General features: G+C 38.5%; 1 protein-coding gene across 1 annotated transcript in view; it reads right to left on the bottom strand.

The window, feature by feature from the left end:
- Positions 1-10,009, bottom strand: part of LOC122714451 (CUGBP Elav-like family member 2) — a 506,303-nt gene extending 496,294 nt beyond the window's left edge. Inside the window, exons 1-2 of the mRNA XM_043935847.1 lie at positions 9,991-10,009; positions 9,512-9,600 (exon numbers count right to left, since the gene is read on the bottom strand). The gene's annotated coding sequence lies outside the window, so the exon portion shown is untranslated. The remainder of the gene's footprint in view (positions 1-9,511; positions 9,601-9,990) is intronic.
- Between the last annotated feature and the right edge of the window lie 1,063 nt (positions 10,010-11,072).

The raw sequence follows: 11,072 nt of genomic DNA, 5'->3' as shown, positions 1-11,072 counted from the left end.
TTTTTTTTTTTTTTTTTTTTTTTTTTTTCACAACTCTCAAGACAAATATAGTATTTGGTATCGATCTAATATCGGTTTATTTAAAGGCAAAGATTACATCTGTATCAGAGAAATGTCAATTCCATTCGAATTCTTCACCGATGGAAAATAAATTTTTAATATATTTTTAATAATCCATATAAAAATTATTTTCGCTTGCTCTCTTCTCCTCCACGTTTCATTTTCACCATGTTCCTTCTACGGTGTTCCAAGAAGAAAAAACATAACAGTTTAACAAATGCGGAGATTTCGTTACGCATATATCTTTCTCTCTCTCTCTCTCGATAAAACGTCCCACGTCGTGTTTCTCATTTTTTAGTAGAATCCGCGATTTTTCAAATTTTCAATATTTCCAGCCAAATTTTTTGTCGTATTAAAGCCTTGATTTCGCCTTTCCAATTCAGAAGCTCGAGCGGAAATTCGATAAAGCCAAGAGAGATATTCGTCCATTAATCTGATAGATTCAAATACTACATTTCTATACAAACTCTTTCTCTCTCTCTCTCTCTCTCTGTATATATACATTTATTTTAACGAATCTCTCGATATATCGACTAATATCGAGAAAATTCTTTTGGAGTTGGAAAAAATAAAGAAAGAAAGAAAGAAAGAAAGAAAGAAAGAAAGAAAGAAAAAAAAGGAAGGAAATATTTTTGAATCTTTATACACGAATATACCGAAACCTCGCGTTACTCTTTCATCAGTTGCACCTGTACCATTACTTGTCCCTGACGTTTGTGAAAAAAAAAAAAAAGAAAAAAAAGAAGGAAAAAAAATTTGTTTATTGAAAAGCTCTTTGAACGGTGGGTTACGTGGGAACTCGATTTTATCTTTGGATGTATATCCACGCACAAAGCCGACAGTGCACGCGGGAAACGGCTTGCAGACGAAAGAGTTGCAGGAAATGTTTGCCGGATTTTTGCCCGCCACTGAAATTTTAACACATTCGTAAATCCAACGCTTTCGCTTCGCGAATCACGACACACGCGTTGCGTGTGCGTTCGACTGACGAAAGATCGGCCGAAAACGGTTTAGTGGAAAAAAAAAAAAAGAAAAAAAAGAAAAAGAAAAAAAAATGAAACGTTTCGATCCGCTGCCATCGATAAAATTACTGGAATTCGAATATTTGCAATAACTCTTAGAATTCCATTTAGACGAGAAATCAATTGCTTGTGTTTTCTTACCGAACGTGTTTCGCATATTACAAAGTGAGGTTATGTTTTACCAAAAGTAGTTTGAAAGTCACGAGAAACTTGATTATTTATTACGCACAATAATGAAAGCAAATACTTGAGATTGTTAAAGAAAATATTTTTCAAAATTCATTTATTGAATATTTCTGAAGCTTTCGACTTTGACTTAATGAAAGATCAGTCGAAAACGTTTTGGTGGAAAAGAAAAAAAAAGAATAAAACGTTTCGATTCGCTGCCATCGATAAAATTACTGGAATTCGAATATTTGCAATAACTCTTAGAATTCCATTTAGACGAAAAATCAGTTATTTTTTCTTCACCCTGATTCATATTGCTCGCATGTTACAAAGTGAGGTTATGTTTTACGAAAAGGTTATGTTCGACTCAACATCGAAAGTCACGAGAAACTTGATTATTTACTATGCATTTTATTTATTTACTATAATGAAAACAAATAGTTATGATTAATTATGAAAGAAGATATAATTTTTTTAAACGCATCTTAATCTTGGAGTATCATAGATGAAAAATCAGTTACTGTGTTTTCTTCTTCACCGAACGTGACTCATATTGCTCGCACGTAACAAAAAGTGAGGTTATGTTTCACGAAAAGATAATCGAAAGTCACGAGAAACTTGATTATTTACTATGCACAATAATGAAAGTAAATAGTTATGATTAATTATTAAAGAAAATATCTAATTTTTCTAAATTCATCTAAATCTTGGAGTATCATAGATGAAAAATCAGTGTTTTCTTCTTCACCGAACGTGACTCATATTGCTCGCACGTAACAAAAAGTGAGGTTATGTTTCACGAAAAGATAATCGAAAGTCACGAGAAACTTGATTATTTACTATACACAATAATAAAAGCAAATACTTAAGATGTTTAAGATTGCTAGAGAAAATATTTTTCAAAATTTTCATTTATTGAATACATTTCGAAAGATGGTAACGTTGTTTGCACATTACACGAAATAATCGACGAAAAAAATCACGAGAAACTTATTCACAATAATGAGTACGAGAATAATCAAGATTAATTCCAACTGTTAAAGAGAGATAATCTAATCTACCAAGATTCGTTTATCGAATATTTCTAAGATTTTCAAAATTAAAAAAAAAAAAATCAAAAAAGCATCTCTAATATTCCACTACGATTAAAACAAACAGTTTCAAAAAATAATTACCTTTCAACAATATCACGATATATAAAAAAATATCCTCTCCCTCCCTCCACTCGCCCTAAAACCACGTGTCTTAATGACACCGAAACTCCTCTTCCATTCAACACTCTCGACCGCGCAAATACACCCTCCCCTCCCCGATATACTCGATAATAATCCCTGTGCGGTGGGCCTTGGCGCCCGCCGCTTCATTTTCCCGCGTTCAGAAAATAATTACCGCTCCGTGGCTTGTGATAATTCGAGCGTAATGTCTTTATAGCCTCTTGGAACGTGTTCTCTCTTCCTCCCTCCCTCTCCCTCTCCCTCTCTCTCTCTCTCTCGGTGGATAGCGGTAGACCGGTTGTGATAATGAGAGCGCGAATCTATCTCATTGCGGAGAGGGAAGCCCGGTTGGTTGGAGTAGTACCACTCTCCCAATGTGTATGGCATCAATCGCGGATATCGCATCATCTCCATCTGGCCATAAAATCTGCCGTACCTCGTTAGCCACGCTTGTTATGCTCCGCACCCCAAATTCAGCCCTCGCTACGCTCCCCCCTTTCCCCCCTCTCTTCTACTGTCCACGCCCCCGTCGTTCACCGCTGCGGGATCCACTACACGTGTGTATACGTGTGCGTGTGTATATACGTATATACACGTGTGCGTATTTATATGTATGGCACGTGTGCTACGTGGAAATGAATCCTATTCCCATGCACTCGTACGTATCGTCAGATACTAGATCCCCCTAATTATTTCGAGTCGAACTTAACAGGAATTATGGTATATCGACACAGCTAGGCTGGAAAATATATATATGGTCATTTGCCTCATTAGTTGCGGATTGACGAGGACGAGAATTTTGATGAATCGGTTTTGGGAATTTTTAGGTTCGATATATAGGTTTCGGGGAGATTTCGCGCGATCGAGAGAGATGGATTTATTATTATTGGAAGAGATGATGGAACGTAATCCAATTTCCAACTTTTTGATAGAAGAAGAAGAAGAAGAAGAAGAAGAGGAAGAGAAAAGAAGTAGATTTTTTTTTTTCGTTTATTTTTTTTCAAAATTATTGCTTCATTTGACGGATGGTTGGCGAAAAAAAAAAAAAAAAAAAAAAACGATGAATGAACAGGATTGTAGAAATATTTGAATAGTCCGGGGTAGAAATATTTTTTTAATTGACTACAAAAATTTCCGTTCCCGTGGAAATGAAACTCGTGGAATTGGATTAAAAATATACCTTGTTGAAAACTATGGTACAAATCCTTTTCACGTTCCCTGCATCTGACAACGTAATTTCTAGATATAGAACATAGAGATTTGTTAATTTATTCGTCAAAAAAAAAAACTGGTGATAATTCACCCTTTCGCTTCTTCTCCTCATAAATTTTTCTTTTACCGTAGTAATCCTCATAATTACGTGACATTGAATTTAATTAATCGAAAATTTGACCGATATTGTTAATAAAAAAAAAAAAATTTCAAAAAAAATCACTCAACTCATTCTAACTAAACGTATTGCAATTCCTTTGAGTCCCCCTCCCCCCCCCTTTCCTTTTTCTCGCGTCACAGCGCACAATCACACAACATTGAATTTATATAATAATTATAAATATAAATATATATATTTATAAATAATTATAAATATATATAATAATTAATCGAAAATTTGATCGATATTGTTAATAAAAAAAAAAAATTTCTACTCGAAGACTTCACAAAAACAAAAAAAATCACTCAACTCGTTCTAACTGAACGCATCGTCGTAATTCCTTCGAGCCCCCCTCCCCCCTTTCCTTTTTCTCGCGTCACAGCGCACAATCTTCGACGTGGTAATCCGACGTGATAAAACTCGCGGAAACACGCGTTTCTCTTTCTTTTTTTTCCCCCCCTCTGAGCGGATAAAGGGAGGAAGAGAGGGAGGGGGAGATCGTCGCCGCATCGAAATGATTTTCTCTCGGGTTACGCACCTCGATTTAGGTGCACGCCGGGGCTTGCAAAATTCGACGTCCCGCTGCGGATTTTTCTGCCGCGCGAAAAACTTTTGAGCGGAAAATGCTGGTCGGATTGACGTGAAAGGGATGATGGTGGAAGGAAGGAAGGAAGGAAGGAAGGATGGAAGGAACGTGGAAACGTCGAACTTACTCCTCTCTCTCTTTTTCTCTCTCCCTTCTATCTCGATTTTTTCCTCCCCTTTTTTTCCTTTCCTCTCTCTTTCTTTCTCCTTTTATCGATGCATCGCATCGTAAGGAACGTTCAACGTCACTGTGAATTTTCGATGTCGAGAGGGGAGGGGAGGGGATGAATGGATGGATAGGGAGAGGAGCGTTACACGGGGAGGAATAAGTGTTCAACGTAAGACGTGAGACGACGATTCCCTGTGATTGCTGATGACAAGAAGGCAGGGATTTTCATAGCGAAATATGCTGAATTGTGATTTCTTAAAATATAATTTATCCTTTTCCATATTTCGTCGACAATTGAATTTTAACAAGAATTGGAGAGGGAGCAATTGCAATGTTTGGACGGGTTTTTATTAATTTTGGAATTTTATATCCCTAATTAAATTAGAGTGAATCTTGATCATTATTAATATTCCTATGCAAAGATTATTCCAGGAAATGTTTTTTCAAAATATATTTAACAATTTTTTTTCTTTTTACGTTGAAACACATTGAAGAAATATTTTTAAATATATCTCGTATTGATCATGGATTAATTGGAAATACAAGTAATTTGTTTCCCTCCCCTCCTCTAATAAATATATTTTTATTATTTTACCATTAAAAGTTAATTTTAATTTATCAATTCACGAATAATTTCAAAATTATCATGAAAGTTTCTACGTAAAAAATGGCGATATTTACGAACCCTCCTCCTAATCTAATTAGATAAAAACCGTTATTAATTAATCACCGCGAATTAAAAGTTAAAACTTCGCCTTTCACAATTTCCATCCTTCTCAACCGAAATCTCAATCAAATATTCATACACTCGTACAAAAACTCATCCATCATGCCGCCATATTTCCAACGGAAATTTCCTTCGCCTCCACGCTAGGTTTATTATCCTACGATAAATATAACGTATGGCATTAAATGAATGCATTAAAAAGAAGACAAGAAAAGATATAAAAAAAAAAAAAAAAAAAAGATACGAATCACCGCTTCGTATCTGGAAAAATGACACGATTCTGATGGCGATATATCAGAACGCCCCTCCAAAAAAAAAAGAAGAAGCGAGTCCGTCGCCTTGGCCGAGCTTACGCAGCATTGTTCGAAGGACGTGGACGAGACGAGACAGCGGGAAGGAGGGTGGGGGTTGACGCGCGCGAAGAAGACGAAGGAAGGGTTGGATCGTGTTATGCGCTCTGTGAAACTGTTCATTAAAGACAATGAGCCCGAACAAAAGCTCCCCTGTTATTGAGTGAAACGCGAAAATAGCGGCGGGCGGTCCGCAATAATATGAATGCAATTACGAGTACACACGGCCGATTCGTGGAATGAATTTTCGGGATAGTATTCTCCATTCATTTTCCCTGCCCCGTTGAAAGAATGTTGTGCTTTTATATATATATATATGTATAAAAATAGCTTTATGAAAATGCCTCGTGGCGTGGACGGCGAATTCTAAGCCGAGCAATGTGTGTGTGTGTATCGTGCAATTTTGCCTAGATTACATTTCGCGCGCGCGCGATCCTGACGAGGTTAATATATCTGTCGGATGATTTCTCTTGTTTCGTTCCTTTCGCGACCGTATTAATAATCTATCCATTCAAAAAGTTTCCAAAAAGGAATTTCTAAAGCGCATTCTTCTTAAAATGCGCATTTTATCAAGTTAAATTGTAATAATACATTTTTTTTTTTTCACATTTTAAAACAATTTAGAAATTTCCTCTCACGATAAGAGAAAAGTAATTTTTAATCGAACCTAGTGAAAATTTTCACCTAGTGAAAACTTGGACGAACAAAGTTCAACCCTTTTTGGGGGGGAAGATCTTTGGAGGGAAATTTCTTCGCGTATACTCTGCGCAACATCCTCCCCTCTCTCTCTCTCTCGCTTCGCCTCGGGACGGGACGCCTAGGAAAAACGCGAGAAGTAAAAGGGAAAAGGGAGGGAGGGGGGGCTTTTTTGTCCATGCGAATTGGCCGATCGTGTTTTTCAAGGGGCAAACAACTCATCCGTTCCTTTCGTCGCCGCCATTCATTCGACCCTTCCCTCCTCCTTTCTTCTCTCCTTTGGCCGCCCGCCTCCTGGATCCTGGCGGGCTCCACACTTCAGGGAAAAAGGGGGACGGAACGAGGAGGGGGGAGGAGGAATGGCGGTTATCAGATGTAGGGAAACAAAGCGCGGAGAGGAAGCTGGGCTGAATTCCGGGGAGTGGACGCTCTCAAAGGGAAACGGTAGATGGTATCCTTCATCCCCTCCCTCCTTCCCCCCCACCCCCTCGTGCACGTTGCCGCAGTGCATCGCCGAGCCGGACACTTTTCATTACGTTCCCCTTTGTCCTATGGATATTCTTTCCCCGAGCATGCCTTCGTTTCGACAGCCTCCCCCCTCCCTCCCACCCCGACAGTCAAATCGCCCGCACGGGAACAACCGATATTTCCCAGATATCGAGATGATCCACCAGTTGTCGATCGATCCACCATTTTCATTATTCGCCACGGCTAATCATCATCACTGCGGGTATTGTATTGCGCAGCTTCTAAACTCGAGAGGTTTGTTTTTCCGTTTTCTTTTTTAATTATTCGAAAGGTAGGTAGGCCTTTCCTTCTCTTCAAATTGGGCGAAGATTTTATTATTAATTAATAATGGTACAGTTGCGAATCATATGGAATAAGAAAATATTTCGGAATGAAAGTGACAACAACGAGAGAAACTTCGAATAAAGGAACGGACGAAATATGTAACTCGATTACAAATCGATTTCTAATAACTAACCAACTCCTTTCCCCCTTCCTTTCATAACATATTTATTTTCCCTAAAAAAGAAAAGAGAAAGAGAGAGAGAAAAAAAAACAGCACGGAAAATAAAAACGGGAAGTTTTATTTTTTTTTTTTTTTTTCTCTGTATCTCGAACAAACTTTTCCCAGCCGATTGTCATTCCATCCAGTGGCATGCATAGGAGCGAAGGGGGTTCTAACCGGCGGATAAGTCGGCTCGACGTTGAAAAACTTGTTTGACAATGAATCCGTGGAGCGGAAAACGAGAGGAAACACGGGAGGGACACGGGTAGTGGGAGTGGGGAAGGGGGAGAGGAGCCGCTTAATGCACTTATTTTAAAGTAATGGAAAGAGTTTGTCCGTTAAACACGCGGTGCGACGATGAAAAAACAAGCTGCACGCTTGACAAACCACAAACCGCGAGCGAGCGAGCGAGCGAGCGAGCGAACGAGCGAGCGAGAGAGAGAGACTCTATTTGCTCGCCTCATTGTCCGCCTTTTTTAATACGCCTGGTTGTATACGTTCGTGGCCACAGCGAGAGTGTGTTCGACCGGTTCACGTGTGCGGTGAACGCGCGTGTACGTGTTGGCTGCCTTCTCTCTCTCTCTCTCTCGCTCTCTCTGTCGTTTAATCATCTTTTTCAGAAGACAACACGAACGGGTTGCAAGCAAGCACGAGTGGCAGTCGCGTGTCGGGGGAAAGAACGTATGAACAGTTCGATTCAGCTGCTAAGTGCATATTCACGGTGCAAAAAAATAAAGGAGGGAGGGAGGATGAACGGTTTGTTGATATACGCGAAATTGTTAACATGAGGAGATAAGTTGAATTTTGATAGTTATTTCGTGTTATTAATGTTACTCGTTACAATAACGCGCAATAACGCGTAGATGTAAACACGCGCGCTATGTACGCCGCGTAGGTTCGTGGAATATTGTAGAGGATTAAATAAACAAGACGTAGTAACGCTGATCTCGCTTGTTTGTTATAATATTATTGTTTAACCGTTTGCACGGACTTAAACGGAATAAGAAAAATTATCTAATCGATCTTCTAATATTCTCGTAACACGAGGGGATATTTATCGATATTATTATTTAAATTTATTATTTTTGTATTAAAGGAAACATAAATCCGAATATTTTTCTACCTTTGGTATAATAACCAACGAGAAAAATGAGACGGTCTCTTGGTATCGCCAACGTACAAACTTCATCAATTCCACCATGCGTACGAGTGTACTTGCTTTCCGCTCTACACTATTGTTCCCCCACTTAAAAGTATAGTGTCTCTCTCTCTCTCGAATCGAAAGTGCGAGGGGGGGGAGGGGAAAAAAGTATTTCGAATAAACAATAAACTTGGAAAGCGTCCTCCAAAAAAAAAAAATAAAATAAAATAAAATAAAATAAAATAAAAAAAAGAAAAGAATTTGTACGGCACTCGAGCTAAAAAATTGAGTGGAATTCCACTCTTGTGTTTCGCCAGACTCCATAACAGCGAAACACAACGTTATATGCATAGTTACGTGCATACATCAAAGGGGCATAGTAAACTCTAAAATATCAAAGAAACGAACAAAAACGATCCCCCTTCATATTTTTCCCCGTATTTTCCCAGAAAATAACCCGTGTGTGTAACGGTGAACCATCTCCTCTATAGGAACGCCACGTAACGTCTTTATCCTCGTTGGACGATCGTTCCCTTTCCGAACGAGCGGGCGAAATTGCTCGGTCGATCGTGTCCCGGCCGCGGTGTAACAATAATAATGAATAACTCGATCAAAAGTAGCCCGAGTGTATCGGCAAACTCGATCGAGTGAGGCTGTTCGAGCAACGAGAGCTCGAACCGTTGAGTCTATCTCCGTGAGAGCTTGCCAGAATGACTATTGATTCAGCGAAAGGGTTCGTCCCTAACTATTCATGGTTTTCGATGTCACGTGTCCTTTCATTCGCGTATGTATATACCCGCCCTCTACGTGCGCTTATACGTATGCCGTTATATACCATATGTATACGTATATATACGTGCAAAGCCAGAGTCAGGGTGAGGGCCAGTGAAAGGGGTAAAGAGAGAGAGTAACCAGTTGGTCTAATCTACACGCGGCACGTTTCGACGTTTCAATTTGTTTTTTCTACCAAGGATTACTTTTCTACGACGACTCACCTTTTGATTTCGACGAACCGAATCCGTGGCGATGATCGGCAATCCGGTTGGGTTGGCGGATCGATGAGGATAAATAGCTCGCTTTTGATCTGAAATTTGCGATAAAAATTGATAATATTCTATTTTTTCCCCTTTCTCTTTGTCGATAAACGCAATATTCTTGAACGTTTTATTTTCGTCGAATCGTTTCGTCGATCATTTCGATGTATTAATTTACCGAATATATGGATATATATGTATGTACATAACCTAACCATATAACCATATTATATAACCTTTATAGTTCGAATATTAAACGACAGGTTTTCGATATTTTATAATTCGCTATAAATACAATCTTTTTATTTAAATACAATAGCAAAGAATATCAAACGATAGCAACGGTGCTTCACCATTTTGAGGAAACGTAAAAATTTTCCTTGTCTAGAAATTATTCTTTCTCCTTAAATCGTATAAAGAAAGTGTCAAATGTTACTCACGTTCCAATTTTCTGAATAAACATTTCTCCAAGCGTGGGAATAAAGGATTCAAACGATAATAACACCACTTCACGAAACATTTCAAGCAAACACAGAAATTTTACGTTTTAGAGAGGCGAACAAATTCAACCACGTATGACTGACATCTTTGAAATGCTAGCGATTTGAAAGTAGAAGTGGTGGGAGATGCGTTAGTGAAGCTAGTCACGTGATAGAGTCACGTGACTCTTAGTATCGCGGGAAATCCTTCGTGCTTTAAACGACTGTATCGTCTTATTCGATACACGTATTATTCATTTTTAACAATTTTTACCAATAAATCTCGTTATTTATTATTAATTCTAACATATCATTTCCAACGTGGTTTAATAATTTTCTTTCTTTAACTCTATATCGAAAATCTATTTATTTTAAATTCTCTTAAGAAGAAATAATCCGACATTTTTAATACGATACAAATAGAATCGTTAAAATTATTACTCGTTTTCCTTTCCTTTTTCCCAAGTTCAAACAAATATTTGATACTTACTAACCAATCATCATTACTGCCAACCTTTGCAACTTTTATTTCCCCCTACACTTTTTTTTCACTTCCTTCGTGCAAAAAACCTTTATACCCCAGGCCCAATTTCCCATTTTTGTATACAACCTCTCATCCGTAAACACCGCTCTCTGAACACATTGGAACCATCGTTTTCGATCCAAAAGAAAAAAACGAAAAATCGATTCGAAGATGGACAACGAATTCTACGCACAAAAAAAAAAAAAAAAGAAAGAAAAAAATCAACAAACGAACGCAACCAACTTCAAACACTGTTCGAACAACGATATCCCCTTATCTATCTCGTGTACCCCACAACAGGAGCACAGCTCGAAGAAGGATTCAATCATGAACCGAACATGTGTCGCCCATTCGTTCGCACACGATAGTTCGAACGAGGAACCGATAGCGTACAAGGGTGAACGGTATCGTCTTGCTAGTTGGCCGACAAACGTTTCGGGATCGTTTTCACCCCGGGATGAAGGGAGGGAGGGCGCCTATAAATCTTCTCTCCAACACACAAACGTAAATACATCGAGGC

Source organism: Apis laboriosa, unplaced genomic scaffold (assembly GCF_014066325.1).
Source record: "Apis laboriosa isolate Shangri-la unplaced genomic scaffold, ASM1406632v1 scaffold112_cov148, whole genome shotgun sequence".
Lineage (NCBI taxonomy): Eukaryota > Metazoa > Arthropoda > Insecta > Hymenoptera > Apidae > Apis > Apis laboriosa.
Note: the sequence above shows the minus strand (reverse complement) of the source record. Positions and strands in the feature narration are given on the sequence as shown.